This window comes from Ochotona princeps, chromosome 8 (assembly GCF_030435755.1).
Source record: "Ochotona princeps isolate mOchPri1 chromosome 8, mOchPri1.hap1, whole genome shotgun sequence".
Classification (NCBI taxonomy): domain Eukaryota; kingdom Metazoa; phylum Chordata; class Mammalia; order Lagomorpha; family Ochotonidae; genus Ochotona; species Ochotona princeps.
Window position 1 is genome coordinate 24,890,430 of NC_080839.1, and position 7,354 is coordinate 24,897,783.

Here is a 7,354-nt window from a genome sequence, read left to right on the forward strand (position 1 = left end):
TGACAGGGATCTGCCTAAGATCTCAGGGCTGGAACCAGCAGAGTGCTCTCCATGTGTCTTCTAACTTTGGCACACATTCCAAAGCCAGTGATTTCCCTCCTCTGAGTACATCCATATACATGTCACCGAAGCATGTTTTCAGGGGTAATTTGCATGTGCAGGGCAGCACCTCAGGAAGGTCATAATACAGCATCTTCCGCTGATAGGGTGCTGTATATGGCTATCTAGAAGCCCTTGTATCTTTCTCTACTTTGCTGCTGCTTTTCTTTTTTTTAAATTTATGTTTTTTTTTTAACTTGAGTTACAGAAACGGGGGGGGGGGGAGGGCAGCGATGAGAGATTTTCCATACAATGGTTCACTCCCCAAATGGTTACAATGGCCAAAGTTGAGCTGGCGCAAATTTGGGAGCCAGGAGCTTCTTTCAGGTGTCCAAATGGGTTCAGGGGCCCAAGGTCTTGGGCTGTCCTCCACTACTTTCCCAGGCCACAAGCAGGGAGCTAGATTGGAAGCGAGGCAGATAGGACTCAAACCAGAGCTGATAAGAGATGCTGGCACTGCAGTCAGTGGATTAACTTGCTTAATCACAGCACCAGTCCTGTTTTTCTACTTTTCTAAAAGGGCACAAGCTACAGAATAAAGAATCCAGCCTTAGCATCAGGCAGACCTCAGCTCCTGTATAAATACCACCTAGAATTCTGAGACTTTGTGGGAGAGATTTGGCAATCTTAAGTCTTCTTTCTTATTGCTCTGAATGATATTAACTATATCTTGGTATAGGTATAATTACTATGAGATTCCCCAGTTAAATACATGTGGCTGAGGGACTGACAATGAACCTCTGACTGTGAGCCAAGATGCTTCTTGGGTGACAAGTACTTCTTGAGAAACAGTACAATGCTGTTTCACAGACACACACTCAGGCGCATGCTCTGTGGAGCACTTATAGCTAGAAAGCTGCTGAGGTGGCCCTCAGGAACCCACCCCAGCAGCTGTGACAGCTTGTTGCCCCTGTAAGCCTGATTTCAGAGCACCCAAGCTTTCCTGGCAACGAAGGCCAGTAATGCCTTGACTGGTACCCCCATTCCTGGCAGCCTTTTGACACTGAGATGCCTTCTCCCTGATTTCTTCTGAATTTGTTTCACAATCCTGGTACACACTGAGACCAGGTTGTTGTGGTACTAAGTCTCACAGATTGTGACCTCAGCAAGACTGAGGCAACAGAAGGAAAGCAAAGGCAGTCTAGAATAGCACCCGTACTTGCACACGTGCTGATGAAGTTACACACGCTTCAGGTATCCAAACCAGAAAAGATCAACGGCTGGGGTTGAAAGGGTTTTCCAGAGGGGAACAACCAGGGACTGATGCAAAGCCATATAAGAGGGTCAGAACAGTCAGGAGCCTGTGCTAAAGGAGCTGGTGGTGCCTTCTGAGCTCTGTCATCACACATCCGTAACTAACTTGGAAAAATATCCCATTCTCCTGATCATCTTCCTCCTCTATTTAAAAGGAAATAAAATAGTTGGCAGCCAACATCCAGTAAATGCTTACAAGGCGCTGGGTCTTGTGTGCACTTCATCTTCACAATGAAGTGGTGGATTCTATTATTATCCCTGGTATCTAGTGGCAGAAACTCAGGCTGATGAAAGGCCCCACTTCCCATCCAGCTTCCTACTTGTGACCTGGGAAAGCAGGATGGCCCAAAGCCTTGGGATCCTGCACCCACATGGGAGACCCAGAAGAGGTTCCAGGCTACTGGCTTTGGATTGGCACAGCTCCAGCCATCGTGGCCACTTGTGGAGTGGAGTGAACCATCAAATGGAAGATCTTCCTCTCTGTCTCTCCTCCTCTCTGTATATCTGCCTTTCCAATAAAAATAAACAAATCTTTAAACAAAACGAGTAGCTGTTTGTTAAATGGGAAAGGAGAGGTATGGGGAAAGGACAGCTGTGTGTTCTAAATAGAAGGATCAACTTGTACCAGACCCAGAAACAGAAAATAAGCTGCAAAAACAAATTAGGATTAGACTGTGAGAACCTAAGCTGTGGAGTTGAGCACCATGTCATCCAGGACTTGTTGGTGGAAGAGTCACATGATTGGATTTGTTGACTGGATAATTTTATGATGTTTTGCACCTTTAATTTATGCCAATGACAATTTATTCTTAATTCCCCACCACTTGTATCTCATTTCTTTCTTTATTATTATCCTGGGCTAGGAAATATTTTTATCACCTGTTTACATCATTTTTAGAGGACAATGGAAAAACACCTGCCTTTATATACACACATACAGGTGGCATGTAGGCCATGCAAGAGAAAATGGCAAGAGGAACTGAGAAGGAGGAGGTATTAGAGAAATAGGTAGAGTAGTAAACCCATGGGTCACAAGAGCCGAGAGGGAACAGCTGGTCGGCATGTCACATGTTGCAAAAGGTTAAATTGGATAAGGACTAAAAAAAGGACTTGGGATTGAGTGATGAGAAGGTCACCAGGGACCACAGGATAGTTCATTGCCCTGTTGAGTCAGACACAAGTGAGAGATGAGGAAGTGAAGGCAGCAAAGGACAGACTCAGGGGTTCAAGAAATTTGTGTAGGGTGGGGAAAGAATGCTGTGTGATGTGAGGGGAAGAGGCTTTTATCAGCTTGTCGTGTTTAGTGGTTTAGAGGGTGTGGATATGAACACATATGGGAAGGTAAACTTCCGGTAAGTGAAGGGACACCCAAATAAAGCATGCAATGATTAGCAAACCAAGAAGTAGAATCACTATTTGTCAATGGAGACGTCAGGCAGGGGAGGTGGGGAGTCAGCCCCAAGCTGACCTCTAAGGCACCCTGCAAGGAGAGACTGAAGTGTGTGATCTGATGGGAGAATACAGTGGGCTAGGTTTCCATCCTGTGCCCTACAGAAATCCTCTGCAGGTCATGGCTCCAGCTGCAGAATGAATTCCAATACTCACTCATGCTCCAGCCACACGCGCATGCTTGCCTGCAACACACGTACTGCACGGTCCCCGGGACTGTCCCTGATCTGGGACTCATTTTTCCTGCCTGAGGCTCCCAGTGGGGGGTGAGGCAACCTTGGAGAGTCTAGAGGAGAGATGGGTCCTGCAGCAGGGAGGGAGAGCGAGCAGCAAGTCTGGGCTTGGACAGGTAGGTTCCAGGCTCCAAGTTCCATGAGCTAACTCCAGCTTCTCAGAGAGGGCTGGGCACTCCCTGACTGGTGGATAATTCATGTTCCACATGCTGTCCAATAATGCTTCCACTGCCACTCCAAATATGAACTCAGAGACGCTTGTGTCCAAAGGAAAGATTAAGAAAAAAACGTACTAATGAATCAGAGGCCTGGAGTGGCCTGCGGCTGCCTGGGTCTATGTAATACGCAGTTTCCTGGGCGCTTACATAATCATCGTGCAGCAGTGAGTCACAGCAGCCAGCAGAGCTGTCCTCACAGCCTCTCTGCCTGAAGCAGAATCAGAGTGCTCTTTAACTCCTCCACTGCCACAGCCTGACATAAGCAGCTGCCCTGTGGGTAGACAATTCCTTAAGATTTCTGAGTTTGGGACACTGGGACAGAAAATACCCACTTGCAAGAATACTTCCCTGAGATGGCAGCAAAAGACCTTTCCTTTCAAGAAGAAAAAGCCCTATGTGGCCATGTATGGAATCCAGCACTTTAAAAAGCCCTATCCAACCAAATCTTCCCTTCCTTTTTTTTGTTGTTGTTTTGTTTTCTTGAAAGCAGGGAGACAGAAACACAGACAAAGAAACAGAATTCTTCCATCTACTGATTCACTCCCTAAATGCTCTGAACAGCCAGGGCAGGGTCAGGTAGAAGTTAGGAGCCAGGAACTCAGCCTAGATCTCATGCATGAGTGGCAGGGACCCAAATACTTGGATCATCAGCTGAGTCCAAAGATATGCATGTAGCAGGAAGATAGATGGGAAGTAAAATGGCCAAGCAAGGCCTAATACAGTAGTTCATTTGGCTAATTCTACCCCTTCAAGTACCAAGATCCTAGATGGGTGCCAGTTTGTGTCCCAGCTGCTCTACTTCCTATCCAGCTCCCTGTTTGTGACCTCAAAAGCAATGGAGGATGGCCATGGGACCCTGCATCCACATGGGAGACCCAGAAGAAGCTCCTGACTACTGGCTTCGGATCAACGTAACTATGGCCACTAGAGCTACATGACGAGTGAACCAGCAGATGGAAAATCTTTCTCTCTGTCTTTCCTTCTTTCTATAAATCTGCATTTCAATAAAGATAAATAAATCTTTAAAAGAAGAAGAAGAAATAGGGCATAAACCAGGTATTCCATTATGGGATGTAGACATCCTAAGCAGGGACTTAACCGCTCTGGATTTGGACAGGCAGGCTCCTGTCCCCAAATTTTCTCCCTTAATAGATGAGAAACCTGAGGGTCCCATCAGTGAGGGGTTAACAACCACTCAAACTCATCCTGTGAGAGAGTAGTAGAACGGAGACTTGAACCTGGATCTGCCAGCAGCAAGTCCATGAAGTGATAGGCACAATGATCTACCAAGAATATTTCCCTCTGTCTTTCAGGCAGGAAGCTTCCCCATACCCTCACAAAGTTCAAGCAAGAATGACCCCCCAAGAGTTATTCCTTAATCCCCAAGTTCTACTTAAGATGTCCAGAAGTTGGGCCCGGCGGCGTGGCCTAGCGGTTAAAGTCCTCGCCTTGAACGCCCTGGGATCCCATATGGGCGCCGGTTCTAATCCCGGCAGCTCCACTTTGCATCCAGCTCCCTGCTTGTGGCCTGGGAAAGCAGGAGAGGACAGCCCAAGGCTTTGGGACCCTGCACCCACGTGGGAGATCCAGAAGAGGTTCCTGGTTCCCGGCTTCGGATCGGCGCGCACCGGCCCATTGCGCCTCACTTGGGGAGTGAAACATCGGATGGAAGATCTTCCTCTCTGTCTCTCCTCCTCTCTGTATATCTGGCTTTCCAATAATAATAAAATCTTTAAGAAAAAAAGATGCTCAGAGCTGGAGTTCTTGAGAGCATCAAATCTGAATGTAGATGGAATCTCCTGCTCTGGAGTCTGTCTGTGGGTGTGGTTCTGTGGCAGACATAGGCTCAGGGTTTCTGGGCCTATTCTCTAAGCTGTCTGATTTTCACTCACCTTACCTGTAAAATGGGGTCTTAAAAACAGGATTGCTGTGAGATCACAGAAATAATTCATAAAATGTTTGGCAGAGTTTTTGTGTTCAAAAAGTAGTGCTACAATATTTTTTTTGAAAGGCAAACTGATATAAATATTCCACCACCATTACCACCACTACCATCTCCATGAACTAGTTCATTTCCCAAATACCCAGGAATTCGATCTAAGTCTGCCCTGTGGGTGATCCAATCATTCAAGTCATCACCCACTGTCCCCCAGGGTACACCTCAGTAGGAAGGGAGTTGGGACCACAGGCCAGGCACTCTGATTTTGGAGACCGGTCTCCCAAGCAGAATCCCAGCCTCTGCAAAAAGTCACCACAAGCTATTAATTCAGTGGCAGGAGCCTTATTGCCTTCACAATGGGTGTGAGTTCCTGCTGGAAATGGGTGTGAGTACTGCCTTCAGGTTGACTTCCCACATGGCCATCTTCACGACAATCTCCATCTAGAGCCACCTATGGAGACCTTAAAGCTCCTCTACCAGCAAACTTGACCGTGTGACCAGAATCACTTCTAGGCCCTGCTCTGTGGTTGCTGATACCCATGAGTGGAACATCTACAATGCTACTTCCTGTCTGGTGTTGTCTTTGGTGGTGACAGAATCATAACCCTCTCCAAAAAAGTTCAGATGTCATCCCCTACCCCAAACATCCGCTCTGGTTGTCATTTGTTCAGCAATGGATTCTATCATCCATGGATTTGTATGAATAAATTTTCATAAGAAAATCCTTCACCTTCATGATTATCCTTCTAGAATGTGCTTAAAGCCTATATTCTAAGGGGAAGAGTCCTGTCACTACTGAGAGTAGTGGGAGGCACCAGACTGGAGACAGCAAGCAGAGATGGAGGAAAAGCCTGCACTGCCACTCCCTGAGGGGGCGATTAGATAATGTTTACCTAGAGGATTGACTAACACTAAGAGAAAAGCCTACAGATCCTACAGATCCCAACATGTGCAATAGCCTCAATGCACAGGTCCCATCTTTGTCCAATTGCTCTACTGTGGTTGGTCCCAACTCTAACAGACCCAAAACATTCCCATTCTTTCTTGCTGGTGTTTCAACAGCTTTGTTGAAGGATTATAGACATACCATGAAGACTCACAGTTAAGGTAAATCATTTGGAAACTGTTGACAGTTTCTATGGAATCTTCATCACAAACAAGATAAAAAGTGTTGCTGTCTCCCAGAGTCTCCTTATGTCTCTTTATAATCTCTCCCTGCCATGCCATACTCCACTTTCATGCCCAAACACTGATCACACTTCTGTTCAAACAGGTAAGTTCACATTTTCAAGAATTTAATAAAAGTGAAGTCATAGTATGTACTCTTTTATCTGGTTTCTCTCAGTATAAATATTTTAGGATTTGACCATATTGTAGCTAACTTCAAGCTTCTTTTCAAAATAAGTATTTCAAAAGTATCTCTACTATCTCAAATGAAATTCATGGTTAAAATTATCAACTTGGCAGGCAGGACTGAGGGAAAGTAGCTTGCAACAAGTCTTAAATCCCACTTAGAAGAAATCACTAGTATTCCCTTAAATTATAGGTTAAATAGAAAGATACTGCCTAGAAGTTAGCCTTCTCACTTTGGTTCATTTTTCATATTTGTGATTTACATAGTCGATCCATTTGCTTATAGTACAATCCTACCACAAAGTATTAAAGCACAAGGTTGTTTGTGCTTCAGCATTGTTTTTGCTCAGAAATACACTCAAGCAAGAGTTTGTTTCCAAGTGACTCATTGAGCTGTGTAAGCATTTTTGTTTATTTCAATAAAAGATATTTGTATTTTTTGTTATTCATACTATATCCATCCATACCACACTATCTTCTGCATCAGATAGTCCAACAGAAATATACCTGTTTTGTTCTAAAAAAAATCATCAACTTATACTTAATTTATACTAAGTTATAGAGCCTTTACAGAGAAACAAAAAAAGGTACCTTACGATATAGCAGCAGGTATATTCTATACAGGTACATGGACAGCACAACCTGAAAAACAAATAAAGCATTTGATGCTTTCATCATCTTACAAGGAACAAGTTCAAATTTAAGAGAAGACCATATTCAACAGAATATTGCCGATATTTTTAAGTTACAGTTTGGCATGTTTCTTATACTGTATTTTTATACTTACACATGTATTTCTTGAAATAAGG

The 7,354-nt window shown here is 44.6% G+C and overlaps 1 protein-coding gene across 1 annotated transcript in view; it reads right to left on the reverse strand.

The window, feature by feature from the left end:
* Positions 1-7,154, reverse strand: part of HK2 (hexokinase 2) — a 138,844-nt gene extending 131,690 nt beyond the window's left edge. Inside the window, exon 1 of the mRNA XM_058667710.1 lies at positions 7,137-7,154. The gene's annotated coding sequence lies outside the window, so the exon portion shown is untranslated. The remainder of the gene's footprint in view (positions 1-7,136) is intronic.
* Positions 7,155-7,354: the final 200 nt, after the last annotated feature.